Source organism: Lethenteron reissneri, chromosome 6, assembly GCF_015708825.2.
Source record: "Lethenteron reissneri isolate LAM-NWPU_2019-01 chromosome 6, ASM1570882v1, whole genome shotgun sequence".
In the NCBI taxonomy this organism is placed as follows: Eukaryota; Metazoa; Chordata; class Hyperoartia; order Petromyzontiformes; family Petromyzontidae; genus Lethenteron; species Lethenteron reissneri.
The window spans coordinates 9,327,238-9,343,897 of record NC_083784.1 but is presented as its reverse complement, the minus strand read 5'-3'; the positions used below and the strand labels follow the sequence as shown (position 1 = coordinate 9,343,897).

General features: G+C 44.1%; 6 non-coding genes across 6 annotated transcripts; all 6 read right to left on the bottom strand.

Moving 5' to 3' along the window:
* Nucleotides 1-218: 218 nt before the first annotated feature.
* TRNAD-GUC (transfer RNA aspartic acid (anticodon GUC)) lies at nucleotides 219-290 on the bottom strand. Its single transcript has one exon. It is a non-coding gene; the product is annotated as a tRNA-Asp (tRNA).
* Nucleotides 291-9,718: 9,428 nt separating this feature from the next.
* Nucleotides 9,719-9,790, bottom strand: TRNAD-GUC (transfer RNA aspartic acid (anticodon GUC)). The gene has a single exon. It is a non-coding gene; the product is annotated as a tRNA-Asp (tRNA).
* A 2,193-nt stretch (nucleotides 9,791-11,983) lies between these two features.
* On the bottom strand, nucleotides 11,984-12,055 carry TRNAD-GUC (transfer RNA aspartic acid (anticodon GUC)). The gene has a single exon. It is a non-coding gene; the product is annotated as a tRNA-Asp (tRNA).
* A 1,386-nt stretch (nucleotides 12,056-13,441) lies between these two features.
* On the bottom strand, nucleotides 13,442-13,513 carry TRNAD-GUC (transfer RNA aspartic acid (anticodon GUC)). Its single transcript has one exon. It is a non-coding gene; the product is annotated as a tRNA-Asp (tRNA).
* Nucleotides 13,514-14,316: 803 nt separating this feature from the next.
* On the bottom strand, nucleotides 14,317-14,388 carry TRNAD-GUC (transfer RNA aspartic acid (anticodon GUC)). Its single transcript has one exon. It is a non-coding gene; the product is annotated as a tRNA-Asp (tRNA).
* Nucleotides 14,389-15,745: 1,357 nt separating this feature from the next.
* On the bottom strand, nucleotides 15,746-15,817 carry TRNAD-GUC (transfer RNA aspartic acid (anticodon GUC)). Its single transcript has one exon. It is a non-coding gene; the product is annotated as a tRNA-Asp (tRNA).
* Between the last annotated feature and the right edge of the window lie 843 nt (nucleotides 15,818-16,660).

Here is a 16,660-nt window from a genome sequence, read left to right as displayed (position 1 = left end):
CCCTAAGGACACGAAGCCGTGATCAGGTGAGCAGTCGCCCGTTGAGACAGACTGCTCTTTGTTGTATATATATAATCACGTGTAATCTCAATTTATTACATGTGATTATATGCTTGATATTAAACTGACAAGTGTTTTGAGATCCACTGCTTATTTAATTATTGGTGGAAATCACGTGACAACGTGAGTGAAAAAAAATCATGTTAAACAAACTAGCTCTCCCCGACGGGGAATTGAACCCCGGTCTCCCGCGTGACAGGCGGGGATACTAACCACTATACTATCGAGGAGTGGCTGCGAGCGTTGGCAAATTGTAAGGCACTTCTGCAGACATCTGGAACGCTCTCCCTTAAGATATTATTGAACCCTCATAATGCTAATGTCACCTGGGGCTCTGAATAAATGTTGAAATTTCAAGATAAAACATTCCGTTACATTACCGGCACTCCTCGGGTTACGAAACCAATTCGTTCCTTAGACCCCTTCGTAAGTTGGACCACAGTAATGCACTATATTTATATGCCCGTACGGTCATTGTTATAAAATGTTTTCGTTCAGCAAAAAAGGAAAGCATTGTCAAAAAAGTGTACATTTGCATGTAACACTGTATAGTAATTCTAGATTTGAAGCTTTCGTGACTGCAAGGATTCATATTCTTAGGTTTTTTTCGGTAAAGTCACGTAGGTAAAACATTAAAATTAATAAAAGTAAAATAAAATAAAAATCACGACGTTTCGGAGACAACACAAGCTTCCGTCTTCAGGTGGAACCGTCACAGCCACGACAGCTGTATCAAGTAAATGAGATATTGCAGGAGCTACCACTCCGTTTATATAATGGTTGGAGAGGGGGGGAAGGGGCAAGTACAGCACACTCCCTATTCATATGGTAAGGTGAGGCTTAAGAGGGTGAGCCCTTGTTATGGAGAGGCACGGTTTGTGACTCAACCTGGCCTACCTAACAATAGTGTGAAGAGGAGAAACATCTAAACATGGTAAACCTGTGATAGTTGTCTCTCAAATAAGATTGGCAAATAAGTGTAGTTAAATCCTTTTTGCATGGTTAATCACATCTTTCCAATGATTACTCAGTTTGTAACCATCATCACGGTTCCGATTGGAACCACGTTAACATGACTTCTGCTTCTGCTGACTCAATGTCAGCCAAATGCAAAGCTGATTTCTAAATTCAACCTCCTATCTAAGAAGAAACCAGAGCCACACATCGCAAAGCTGGAAGTTAACAAGACCGTGATTAATCAGAGTAACATCCCAATTTCTGACAATTTAAAAACGGTACTGGCCAAAGGACTAAATTTCACCGTCACCCCTAAATATATACCAGTAGAGGATATGATTTCTCAGATTGATGTAGCCCTCAGAGGCATAGGACACATCCATGCGGATGTAGCAAGAGCTGAAATAGATACTATTCTTAAGAATGCTAAAACAAACCCACTAGTAACATCAGCAAAAACGAACGCTCTGAACTCGCGGACCTAAAAAAGAGAGATGATATAGTCATCCTCTCGGCAGACAAGGGCAATGCCACGGTCATCATGGATAAAGATTCATACAACAACAAAATCCTGGGCCTTCTTAATGATGGGAGTTACTCCAAAATTAAAAACGATCCCACTAAAAGCCTAACGACAAAAACCAACAGTATCATCACGAGTTCGACTTCCCTAATCGAACCAAGCAAACGTCCCTCTCTAAAACCATCGGCGGCAAGACCTCCCAGACTCTATGGTCTTCCCAAAATCCATAAAGAAGGCACCCCGCTACGACCCATCGTGTTGACGATAAACTCTCCTACGTACAAACTAGCCCGTTTTCTATCAGATACTCTGCTCCCCTTCACAGGCAAGACCTCTTCGGCAGTACTCAACTCAATCCAATTAGTCTCTATGGTTAAGGACATGGTACTATCTCCTGATGACATCCTCGTCAGCTTTGATGTAGTATCTTTGTTTACCAAAGTCCCAGTACCGGACACCCTAACAATAATTGAGGACTTAGTCCAACATGGATTGAATTCTGATGTACCTGCGCTGGTTAGGCATTGCCTCACCAACACCTATTTTACCTGGAATGGCACCTTCTACAAACAGAATGAGGGTACCCCTATGGGCTCCCCCTTGTCACCAGTTATAGCCAACATGTTCATGGAAAAGTTTGAATCAGACGCCATCCAGACATCCACCCTACGTCCTTCCCTGTGGAAGAGGTATGTGGATGACACTTTCGTCATCTGGCCACATGGCCTCCCAGCATTGAACCACTTCTTGGACCACATCAATTCTAGACACCCATCCATCAGATTCACCATGGAAGTGGAGAAAGACGGTAAACTACCATTCTTGGATATTCTGTTTGAGAGGAGGCCTGACGGATCCTTGGGACATTCTGTCTACAGGAAAGCCACCCACACAGATTCCTACTTGAAACCGGATTCCCACCACCACCCATCTCAAAAAAATTCTCTCATCAAAACGCTATACCACAGAGCCCATGGCATTTCTGACCAACACCACCTGGCCGGTGAATTAAGACATGTACATCGGGCCCTCAGGATGAACGGATACTCTGACCGCACTCTCCGCCAAGCTGTTTCTCCCACCACACAGAAACAGCCACGTGAAACTCCGACCAAAACTATCACATTACCATACATAACAGGCGTGACCAAAAAGATCTCCAAAATTCTAAACAAACCTAAGATCCAAGTCCGATTCAGTACAGTGCATAAAATCCGTGATCTGATTCCATCTGTGAAGGATGTCGTTCCTGACTTACAGTATCCTGGAGTCTACAAATTGAGTTGCATTTGTGGTGATTGCTACATTGGAGAAATGAAACGTCATGTTTCTGATCGTGTCCGCAAGCACAAGTCAGATCTGAAACACGGCAGAACTGATTCTTCGGCCGTTGCCGATCATTGCTACAACTCGGTGGGCTCATATGAAATTGTCTTTTCCGAGACCAAGGTTCTCTGCAAACCTCCTGGCTACCATCACAGGTTTGTACACGAAGCCATACAAATATACAAACACAGACATAATTTCAACCGTGATGATGGTTACAAACTGAGTAATCATTGGAAAGATGTGATTAACCATGCAAAAAGGATTTAACTACACTTAGTTGGCCAATCTTATTTGACAGACAACTATCACAGGTTTACCATGTTTAGATGTTTCTCCTTTTCACACTATTGTTAGGTAGGCCAGGTTGAGTCACAAACCGTGCCTCTCCATAACAAGGGCTCACCCTCTTAAGCCTCACCTTACCATATGAATAGGGAGTGTGCTGTACTTGCCCCTTCCCCCCCTCTCCAACCATTATAGAAACGGAGTGGTAGCTCCTGAAATCTCTCATTTACTTGATACAGCTGTCGTGGCTGTGACGGTTCCACCTGAAGACGGAAGCTTGTGTTGCCTCCGAAACGTCGTGATTTTTATTTTATTTTACTTTTATTAATTTTAATGTTTTACCTACGTGACTTTACCGAAAAAAACTTAAGAATACTGTATAGTAAATAAAACAAAGTAAAATATTTTTTTTTTATTCACTTACCTTCGATCCTGATGCTAGTTCGTCGTCGGAAGAAGGGCAATGAGTCACCACAATTGCACAAAAGCAAAGATCCCCCGAATAGCCTAAACGGACTGTTGGGGCAAGTGCTGTTAATGACCAGCTCATATGAAGGCCGGCACGGCACACGAGGGGGTGAGTGGCCAGCGTCACGCCCGGCCGCCTTTGTCTCCCCACTGGCATTGTTTACACACCGCACCAGGTACGCATTTGATGCCAAATCGACCTAGTGGAGACCCAGGTCCCATTCAAGCAAGGCATTGTAGTAATCCAACCTAGATGGTATGAAGGTATGCACCAGCCTCTCGAGACCAGTAAGGAACAGCACTAGATGTGGGTAATATTACATACGTGAACTCCAAATGTCAAACTGGGGTCTAGGATAACACCGACGTTTCTGACCTCACACTCCCGTACATGGCCACACTAAAACCAGAAACTTGAACGCACTTGATGGGGAGAGCTCAAAAACATAATCTCTCTCTTACCACAATTTAATTTAAGAAAGTTTAGGTGCATCTACGACTTGACCTCAGCAAGACAACGTGATATAGTACGGAAACTACAACTTTGGTGTCAGTCATAGTCTTAAGATAAATCTGTGAATCGTGAGTATAAAAGTGTAGATTTAAGCCATGAAGACTAAAAATTGTGGACAAGCGGTCGCAAATACAGACTGAACAACAGAGGGCCCAAACTAGAGCCCTGAGCAACCCCTAAGGACACTAAGCTGTGATCAGGTGAGCAGTCGCCCGTTGAGACAGACTGCTCTTTGTTGTATATATATAATCACGTGTAATCTCAATTTATTACATGTGATTATATGCTTGATATTAAACTGACAAGTGTTTTGAGATCCACTGCTTATTTAATTATTGGTGGAAACCACGTGACAACGTGAGTCGAAAAAAATCATGTTTAAAAAACTAGCTCTCCACGACGGGGAATTGAACCCCGGTCTCCCGCGTGACAGGCGGGGATACTAACCACTATACTATCGAGGAGTGGCTGCGAGCGTTGGCAAATTGTAAGGCACTTCTGCAAACATCTGGAACGCTCTCCCTTAAGATATTATTGAACCCTCATAATGCTAATGTCACCTGGGGCTCTGAATAAATGTTGAAATTTCAAGATAAAACATTCCGTTACATTACCGGCACTCCTCGGGTTACGAAACCAATTCGTTCATTAGACCCCTTCGTAAGTTGGACCACAGTAATGCACTATATTTATATGCCCGTACGGTCATTGTTATAAAATGTTTTCGTTCAGCAAAAAACGAAAGCATTGTCAAAAAAGTGTACATTTGCATGTAACACTGTATAGTAATTCTAGATTTGAAGCTTTCGTGACTGCAAGGATTCATATTCTTAGGTTTTTTTCGGTAAAGTCACGTAGGTTAAACATTAAAATTAATAAAAGTAAAATAAAATAAAAATCACGACGTTTCGGAGGCAACACAAGCTTCCGTCTTCAGGTGGAACCGTCACAGCCACGACAGCTGTATCAAGTAAATGAGATATTGCAGGAGCTACCACTCCGTTTATATAATGGTTGGAGAGGGGGGGAAGGGGCAAGTACAGCACACTCCCTATTCATATGGTAAGGTGAGGCTTAAGAGGGTGAGCCCTTGTTTTGGAGAGGCACGGTTTGTGACTCAACCTGGCCTACCTAACAATAGTGTGAAGAGGAGAAACATCTAAACATGGTAAACCTGTGATAGTTGTCTCTCAAATAAGATTGGCAAATAAGTGTAGTTAAATCCTTTTTGCATGGTTAATCACATCTTTCCAATGATTACTCAGTTTGTAACCATCATCACGGTTCCGATTGGAACCACGTTAACATGACTTCTGCTTCTGCTGACTCAATGTCAGCCAAATGCAAAGCTGATTTCTAAATTCAACCTCCTATCTAAGAAGAAACCAGAGCCACACATCGCAAAGCTGGAAGTTAACAAGACCGTGATTAATCAGAGTAACATCCCAATTTCTGACAATTTAAAAACGGTACTGGCCAAAGGACTAAATTTCACCGTCACCCCTAAATATATACCAGTAGAGGATATGATTTCTCAGATTGATGTAGCCCTCAGAGGCATAGGACACATCCATGCGGATGTAACAAGAGCTGAAATAGCTACTATTCTTAAGAATGCTAAAAAACCCACTAGTAACATCAGCAAAAACGAACGCTCTGAACTCGCGGACCTAAAAAAGAGAGATGATATAGTCATCCTCTCGGCAGACAAGGGCAATGCCACGGTCATCATGGATAAAGATTCATACAACAACAAAATCCTGGGCCTTCTTAATGATGGGAGTTACTCCAAAATTAAAAACGATCCCACTAAAAGCCTAACGACAAAAACCAACAGTATCATCACGAGTTCGACTTCCCTAATCGAACCAAGCAAACGTCCCTCTCTAAAACCATCGGCGGCAAGACCTCCCAGACTCTATGGTCTTCCCAAAATCCATAAAGAAGGCACCCCGCTACGACCCATCGTGTTGACGATAAACTCTCCTACGTACAAACTAGCCCGTTTTCTATCAGATACTCTGCTCCCCTTCACAGGCAAGACCTCTTCGGCAGTACTCAACTCAATCCAATTAGTCTCTATGGTTAAGGACATGGTACTATCTCCTGATGACATCCTCGTCAGCTTTGATGTAGTATCTTTGTTTACCAAAGTCCCAGTACCGGACACCCTAACAATAATTGAGGACTTAGTCCAACATGGATTGAATTCTGATGTACCTGCGCTGGTTAGGCATTGCCTCACCAACACCTATTTTACCTGGAATGGCACCTTCTACAAACAGAATGAGGGTACCCCTATGGGCTCCCCCTTGTCACCAGTTATAGCCAACATGTTCATGGAAAAGTTTGAATCAGACGCCATCCAGACATCCACCCTACGTCCTTCCCTGTGGAAGAGGTATGTGGATGACACTTTCGTCATCTGGCCACATGGCCTCCCAGCATTGAACCACTTCTTGGACCACATCAATTCTAGACACCCATCCATCAGATTCACCATGGAAGTGGAGAAAGACGGTAAACTACCATTCTTGGATATTCTGTTTGAGAGGAGGCCTGACGGATCCTTGGGACATTCTGTCTACAGGAAAGCCACCCACACAGATTCCTACTTGAAACCGGATTCCCACCACCACCCATCTCAAAAGAATTCTCTCATCAAAACGCTATACCACAGAGCCCATGGCATTTCTGACCAACACCACCTGGCCGGTGAATTAAGACATGTACATCGGGCCCTCAGGATGAACGGATACTCTGACCGCACTCTCCGCCAAGCTGTTTCTCCCACCACACAGAAACAGCCACGTGAAACTCCGACCAAAACTATCACATTACCATACATAGCAGGCGTGACCAAAAAGATCTCCAAAATTCTAAACAAGCATAAGATCCAAGTCCGATTCAGTACAGTGCATAAAATCCGTGATCTGATTCCATCTGTGAAGGATGTCGTTCCTGACTTACAGTATCCTGGAGTCTACAAATTGAGTTGCATTTGTGGTGATTGCTACATTGGAGAAATGAAACGTCATGTTTCTGATCGTGTCCGCAAGCACAAGTCAGATCTGAAACACGGCAGAACTGATTCTTCGGCCGTTGCCGATCATTGCTACAACTCGGTGGGCTCATATGAAATTGTCTTTTCCGAGACCAAGGTTCTCTGCAAACCTCCTGGCTACCATCAAAGGTTTGTACACGAAGCCATACAAATATACAAACACAGACATAATTTCAACCGTGATGATGGTTACAAACTGAGTAATCATTGGAAAGATGTGATTAACCATGCAAAAAGGATTTAACTACACTTAGTTGGCCAATCTTATTTGACAGACAACTATCACAGGTTTACCATGTTTAGATGTTTCTCCTTTTCACACTATTGTTAGGTAGGCCAGGTTGAGTCACAAACCGTGCCTCTCCATAACAAGGGCTCACCCTCTTAAGCCTCACCTTACCATATGAATAGGGAGTGTGCTGTACTTGCCCCTTCCCCCCCTCTCCAACCATTATAGAAACGGAGTGGTAGCTCCTGAAATCTCTCATTTACTTGATACAGCTGTCGTGGCTGTGACGGTTCCACCTGAAGACGGAAGCTTGTGTTGCCTCCGAAACGTCGTGATTTTTATTTTATTTTACTTTTATTAATTTTAATGTTTTACCTACGTGACTTTACCGAAAAAAACTTAAGAATACTGTATAGTAAATATAACAAAGTAAAATTTTTTTTTTTTAATTCACTTACCTTCGATCCTGATGCTAGTTCGTCGTCGGAAGAAGGGCAATGAGTCACCACAATTGCACAAAAGCAAAGATCCCCCGAATAGCCTAAACGGACTGTTGGGGCAAGTGCTGTTAATGACCAGCTCATATGAAGGCCGGCACGGCACACGAGGGGGTGAGTGGCCAGCGTCACGCCCGGCCGCCTTTGTCTCCCCACTGGCATTGTTTACACACCGCACCAGGTACGCATTTGATGCCAAATCGACCTAGTGGAGACCCAGGTCCCATTCAAGCAAGGCATTGTAGTAATCCAACCTAGATGGTATGAAGGCATGCACCAGCCTCTCGGCACCAGTAAGGAACAGCACTAGATGTGGGTAATATTACATACGTGAACTCCAAATGTCAAACTGGGTCTAGGATAACACCGACGTTTCTGACCTCACACTCCCGTACATGGCCACACTAAAACCAGAAAAATGAACGCACTTGATGGGGAGAGCTCCCAAACATAATCTATCTCTTACCACAATTTAATTTAAGAAAGTTTAGGTGGATCTACGACTTGACCTCAGCAAGACAACGTGATATAGTACGGAAACTACAACTTTGGTGTCAGTCATAGTCTTAAGACAAATCTGTGAATCGTGAGTATAAAAGTGTAGATTTAAGCCATGGAGACGAAAAATTGTGGCCAAGCGGTAGCAAAAACAGGCTGAGCAACAGAGGGCCCAAACTAGAGCCCCGAGCAACCCCTAAGGACACTAAGCTGTGATCAGGTGAGCAGTCACCCGTTGAGACAGACTGCTCTTTGTTATATATATTGTATATATATCATCACATGTAATATCAATTTATTACATGTGATTATATGCTTGATATGAAACTGACAAATGTTTTGAGATCCACTGCTTATTTAATTATAGGTGGAAATCACGTGACAAAAGGTGAGTGGAAAAAAATCATGTTAAAAAAACCAGCTCTCCCCGACCGGGAATTGAACCCCGGTCTCCCGCGTGACAGGCGGGGATACTAACCACTATACTATCGAGGAGTGGCTGCGAGCTTCGCCAAATTGTAAGGCACTTCTGCAGACGTCTGGAACGCTCTCCCTTCAGATATTACTAGCATAAGTACCTGGCGTTGCCCGGGTGAAAAATATATTTCTTAATAACCTTACATATATACACATATGGGCTGCTACCCCTGCCCCCCCCCCCCCCCCAGCCACGATCTCCTCGGCCGCTGTGCAGTAATATGTACGGCCTATAGTGTGGTGGGGTGTCGAGGCCTAGTACCGTGCAGAGCCTCCGGCCTCGCCTAAATTGCCACCCGGCTGAGGCTGGGTACTGGGGCCGTTAACCCCCCCCCCCCCCGTGCTACAATAATACTGTCTAATCGCTATAATTTTATTATCTACCGACCCTATAATAGTAATTGCACACATTGGGGTGGGGGGGGAGTGAAGAGGACGTGAAACTTTGATGAATTTACTTCAGATTCGCGTGTTATTGCGTGCGCATATTTTTAACGGGAATTAAAAATGGCGTCCACCTCGCAGCAAATGCGTCGCTACCCGTTGCCAGGGGCAACCGCCGTCCAATGAAACTGCGTATGGTCCGGCGACAGACAGACAGACAGATTTGCGATTTTATATATATAGATGTAATGTAATCTCAATTTATTACATTTGATTATATGCTTGATATAAAACTGACAAGTGTTTTGAGTTCCACTGCTTATTTAATGATTGGTGGAAATCATGTGACAGAAGTGAACGGCAAGCATTGGTAAGTAATAATAAACGTGAGTGGAAAAAAATAAAATAAAAATCATGTAAAAAAATACCAGCTCTCCCCGACGGGGAATTGAACCCCGGTCTCCCGCGTGACAGGCGGGGATACTAACCACTATACTATCGAGGAGTGGCTGTGAGCTTCGCCAAATTGTAAGGCACTTCTGCAGACGTCTGGAACGCTCTCCCTGAAGATATTATTGAACCCTAATATTGCTAATGTCACCTGGGGCTCTGAAAAAATTGTTGAAAATTCAAGATAAAACATTCCGTTATATCACCGGCACTCCTCGGGTTACGAAACCAATTCGTTCCTGAGACCCGTTCGTAAGTTGGACCACGGTAATGTACTATATTTAAATGGACGTACGGTAAATGTTATAACATGTGTTTCCGTTCAACAATAAATGGAAGCATTGTAAAAAACATGTACATTTACATGTAACACACTGTATAGTAAATAAAATAAAACACTTTCATTTTCACTTACATTGAGTCGTGATGTTAGTTCGTCGTCGGAAGATGGGCAATGAGTCACCACAATTGCACAAAAGCAAAGATCCCCCGAATAGCCTAAACGGACTGTTGGGGCAAGTGCTGTTAATGACCAGCTCATATGAAGGCCGGCACGGCACACGAGGGGGTGAGTGGCCAGCGTCACGCCCGGCCGCCTTTGTCTCCCCACTGGCATTGTTTACACACCGCACCAGGTACACATTTGATGCCAAATCGACCTAGTGGAGACCCAGGTCCCATTCAAGCAAGGCATTGTAGTAATCCAACCTAGATGGTATGAAGGCATGCACCAGCCTCTCGGCACCAGTAAGGAACAGCACTAGATGTGGGTAATATTACATACGTGAACTCCAAATGTCAAACTGGGTCTAGGATAACACCGACGTTTCTGACCTCACACTCCCGTACATGGCCACACTAAAACCAGAAAAATGAACGCACTTGATGGGGAGAGCTCCAAAACATAATCTATCTCTTACCACAATTTAATTTAAGAAAGTTTAGGTGGATCTACGACTTGACCTCAGCAAGACAACGTGATATAGTACGGAAACTACAACTTTGGTGTCAGTCATAGTCTTAAGACAAATCTGTGAATCGTGAGTATAAAAGTGTAGATTTAAGCCATGGAGACGAAAAATTGTGGCCAAGCGGTAGCAAAAACAGGCTGAGCAACAGAGGGCCCAAACTAGAGCCCCGAGCAACCCCTAAGGACACTAAGCTGTGATCAGGTGAGCAGTCACCCGTTGAGACAGACTGCTCTTTGTTATATATATTGTATATATATCATCACATGTAATATCAATTTATTACATGTGATTATATGCTTGATATAAAACTGACAAATGTTTTGAGATCCACTGCTTATTTAATTATAGGTGGAAATCACGTGACAAAAGGTGAGTGGAAAAAAATCATGTTAAAAAAACCAGCTCTCCCAGGGGGGGGAATTGAACCCCGGTCTCCCGCGTGACAGGCGGGGATACTAACCACTATACTATCGAGGAGTGGCTGCGAGCTTCGCCAAATTGTAAGGCACTTCTGCAGACGTCTGGAACGCTCTCCCTTCAGATATTACTAGCATAAGTACCTGGCGTTGCCCGGGTGAAAAATATATTTCTTAATAACCTTACATATATACACATATGGGCTGCTACCCCTGCCCCCCCCCCCCCCAGCCACGATCTCCTCGGCCGCTGTGCAGTAATATGTACGGCCTATAGTGTGGTGGGGTGTCGAGGCCTAGTACCGTGCAGAGCCTCCGGCCTCGCCTAAATTGCCCACCCGGCTGAGGCTGGGTACTGGGGCCGTTAACCCCCCCCCCCCCCCCGTGCTACAATAATACTGTCTAATCGCTATAATTTTATTATCTACCGACCCTATAATAGTAATTGCACACATTGGGGTGGGGGGGGAGTGAAGAGGACGTGAAACTTTGATGAATTTACTTCAGATTCGCGTGTTATTGCGTGCGCATATTTTTAACAGGAATTAAAAATGGCGTCCACCTCGCAGCAAATGCGTCGCTACCCGTTGCCAGGGGCAACCGCCGTCCAATGAAACTGCGTATGGTCCGGCGACAGACAGACAGACAGATTTGCGATTTTATATATATAGATGTAATGTAATCTCAATTTATTACATTTGATTATATGCTTGATATAAAACTGACAAGTGTTTTGAGTTCCACTGCTTATTTAATGATTGGTGGAAATCATGTGACAGAAGTGAACGGCAAGCATTGGTAAGTAATAATAAACGTGAGTGGAAAAAAATAAAATAAAAATCATGTAAAAAAATACCAGCTCTCCCCGACGGGGAATTGAACCCCGGTCTCCCGCGTGACAGGCGGGGATACTAACCACTATACTATCGAGGAGTTGCTGTGAGCTTCGCCAAATTGTAAGGCACTTCTGCAGACGTCTGGAACGCTCTCCCTGAAGATATTATTGAACCCTAATATTGCTAATGTCACCTGGGGCTCTGAAAAAATTGTTGAAAATTCAAGATAAAACATTCCGTTACATCACCGGCACTCCTCGGGTTACGAAACCAATTCGTTCCTGAGACCCGTTCGTAAGTTGGACCACAGTAATGTACTATATTTAAATGGACGTACGGTAAATGTTATAACATGTGTTTCTGTTCAACAATAAAGGGAAGCATTGTAAAAAACATGTACATTTGCATGTAACACACTGTATAGTAAATAAAATAAAACACTTTCATTTTCACTTACATTGAGTCGTGATGTTAGTTCGTCGTCGGAAGATGGGCAATGAGTCACCACAATTTCACAAAAGCAAAGATCCCCCGAATAGCCTTAACGGACTGTTGGGGCAAGTGCTGTTAGTGACAAGCTCATATCAAGGCCGGCACGGCACACGAGGGGGTGAGTGACCAGCGCCACGCCGGGCCGCCTTTGTCTCCCCACTGGCATTGTTTACACACTGCACCAGGTACTCATTTGAGGCCGAGACGACCTAGTGGAGGCCCAGGTCCCATTCAAGCAAGGCATTGTAGTAATCCAACCTAGATGGTATGAAGGCATGCACCAGCCTCTCGGCACCAGTAAGGAACAGCACTAGATGTGGGTAATATTACATACGTGAGCTTCAAATGTCAAACTGGGGTCTAGGATAAAACCCACGTTTCTGACCTCACACTCCCGTACATGGCCACACTAAAACCAGAAACTTGAACGCACTTAATGGGGAGAGCTCAAAAACATATTCTCTCTCTTACCACAATTAAATTTATGAAAGTTTCGGTGCATCCACAACTTGACCTCAGCAAGACAACGTGATGTAGTACGGAAACTACAACTTTGGTGTTAGTCATAGTCTTCAGATAAATCTGTGAGTCGTAAGTATAAAAGTGTAGATTTAAGCCATGAAGACTAAAAATTGTGGCCAAGCGGTCGCAAATACAGGCTGAACAACAGAGGGCCAAAACTAGAGCCCCGAGCAACCCCTAAGGACACTAAGCTGTGACCAGGTGAGCAGTCGCCCGTTGAGACAGACTGCTCTTTGTTGTATATATATATATAAAATCACATGTAATCTCAATTTATTACATGTGATTATACGCTTGATATAAAACTGACAAGTGTTTTGAGATCCACTGCTTATTTAATGATTGGTGGAAATCATGTGACAGAAGTGAAGGGCAAGCATTGGTAAGTAATAATAAATGTGAGTGGAAAAAAATAAAATGAAGATCATGTAAAAAAATAAAATGAAGATCATGTAAAAAAATACCAGCTCTCCCCGACGGGGAATTGAACCCCGGTCTCCCGCGTGACAGGCGGGGATACTAACCACTATACTATCGAGGAGTGGCTGCGAGCTTCGCCAAATTGTAAGGCACTTCTGCAGACGTCTGGAACGCTCTCCCTTCAGATATTACTAGCATAAGTACCTGGCGTTGCCCGGGTGAAAAATATATTTCTTAATAACCTTACATATATACACATATGGGCTGCTACCCCTGCCCCCCCCCCCCCCCCCCGCAGCCACGATCTCCTCGGCCGCTGTGCAGTAATATGTACGGCCTATAGTGTGGTGGGGTGTCGAGGCCTAGTACCGTGCAGAGCCTCCGGCCTCGCCTAAATTGCCCACCCGGCTGAGGCTGGGTACTGGGGCCGTTAACCCCCCCGCCGTGCTACAATAATACCGTCTAATCGCTATAATTTTATTATCTACCGACCCTATAATAGTAATTGCACACATTGGGGTGGGGGGGGGGGAGTGAAGAGGACGTGAAACTTTGATGAATTTACCTCAGATTCGCGTGTTATTGCGTGCGCATATTTTTAACGGGAATTAAAAATGGCGTCCACCCCGCAGCGAATGCGTCGCTACCCGTTGCCAGGGGCAACCGCCGTCCAATGAAACTGCGTATGGTCCGGCGACAGACAGACAGACAGATTTGCGATTTTATATATATAGATGTAATGTAATCTCAATTTATTACATGTGATTATATGCTTGATATAAAACTGACAAGTGTTTTGAGATCCACTGCTTATTTAATGATTGGTGGAAATCATGTGACAGAAGTGAACGGCAAGTATTGGTAAGTAATAATAAACGTGAGTGGAAAAAAATAAAATAAAAATCATGTAAAAAAATACCAGCTCTCCCCGACGGGGAATTGAACCCCGGTCTCCCGCGTGACAGGCGGGGATACTAACCACTATACTATCGAGGAGTGGCTGTGAGCTTCGCCAAATTGTAAGGCACTTCTGCAGACGTCTGGAACGCTCTCCCTGAAGATATTATTGAACCCTAATATTGCTAATGTCACCTGGGGCTCTGAAAAAATTGTTGAAAATTCAAGATAAAACATTCCGTTATATCACCGGCACTCCTCGGGTTACGAAACCAATTCGTTCCTGAGACCCGTTCGTAAGTTGGACCACGGTAATGTACTATATTTAAATGGACGTACGGTAAATGTTATAACATGTGTTTCCGTTCAACAATAAATGGAAGCATTGTAAAAAACATGTACATTTACATGTAACATACTGTATAGTAAATAAAATAAAACACTTTCATTTTCACTTACATTGAGTCGTGATGTTAGTTCGTCGTCGGAAGATGGGCAATGAGTCACCACAATTTCACAAAAGCAAAGATCCCCCGAATAGCCTTAACGGACTGTTGGGGCAAGTGCTGTTAGTGACAAGCTCATATCAAGGCCGGCACGGCACACGAGGGGGTGAGTGGCCAGCGCCACGCCGGGCCGCCTTTGTCTCCCCACTGGCATTGTTTACACACTGCCCCAGGTACTCATTTGAGGCCGAGACGACCTAGTGGAGGCCCAGGTCCCATTCAAGCAAGGCATTGTAGTAATCCAACCTAGATGGTATGAAGGCATGCACCAGCCTCTCGGCACCAGTAAGGAACAGCACTAGATGTGGGTAATATTACGTACGTGAGCTTCAAATGTCAAACTGGGGTCTAGGATATTACCCACGTTTCTGACCTCACACTCCCGTACATGGCCACACTGAAACCAGAAACTTGAACGCACTTAATGGGGAGAGCTCAAAAACATAATCTCTCTGTTACCACAATTAAATTTACGAAAGTTTCGGTGGATCCACGACTTGACCTCAGCAAGACAACTTGATGTAGTACGGAAACTACAACTTTGGTGTCAGTCATAGTCTTCAGATAAATCTGTGAGTCGTAAGTATAAAAGTGTAGATTTAAGCCATGAAGACTAAAAATTGTGGCCAAGCGGTCGCAAATACAGGCTGAACAACAGAGGGCCCAAACTAGAGCCCCGAGCAACCCCTAAGGACACTAAGCTGTGACCAGGTGAGCAGTCGCCCGTTGAGACAGACTGCTCTTTGTTGTATATATATAAAATCACATGTAATCTCAATTTATTACATGTGATTATATGCTTGATATAAAACTGACAAGTGTTTTGAGATCCACTGCTTATTTAATGATTGGTGGAAATCATGTGACAGAAGTGAACGGCAAGCATTGGTAAGTAATAATAAACGTGAGTGGAAAAAAATAAAATGAAAATCATGTAAAAAATACCAGCTCTCCCCGACGGGGAATTGAACCCCGGTCTCCCGCGTGACAGGCGGGGATACTAACCACTATACTATCGAGGAGTGGCTGCGAGCTTCGCCAAATTGTAAGGCACTTCTGCAGACGTCTGGAACGCTCTCCCTTCAGATATTATTGAACCCTAATCTTGCTAATGTCACCTGGGGCTCTGAAAAAATTGTTGAAAATTCAAGATAAAACATTCCGTTACATCACCGGCACTCCTCGGGTTACGAAACCAATTCGTTCCTGAGACCCGTTCATAAGTTGGACCACAGTAATATACTCTATTTAAATGGACGTACGGTAAATGTTATAACATGTGTTTCCGTTCAACAATTAATGGAAGCATTGTAAAGACCATGTACATTTGCATGTAACACACTGTATAGTAAATAAAATAAAACACTTTCATTTGCACTTACATTGAGTCCTGATGCTAGTTCGTCGTCGGAAGATGGGCAATGAGTCACCACAATTTCACAAAAGCAAAGATCCCCCGAATAGCCTTAACGGACTGTTGGGGCAGGTGCTGTTAGTGACAAGCTCATATCAAGGCCGGCACGGCACACGAGGGGGTGAGTGGCCAGCGCCACGCCGGGCCGCCTTTGTCTCCCCACTGGCATTGTTTACACACCGCACCAGGTACAAATTTGAGGCCGAGTCGACCTAGTGGAGGACCAGGTCCCATTTAAGAAAGGCATTGTAGTAATCCAACCTAGATGATATAAAGGCATGCACCAGCCTCTCGGCACCAGTAAGGAACAGCACTAGATGTGGGTAATATTACATACGTGAGCTTCAAATGTCAAACTGGGGACTAGGATAACAGCCACGTTTCTGACCTCACACTCCAGTACATGGCCACACTAAAACCAGAAAAATTAACGCACTCGATGGGGAGAGCT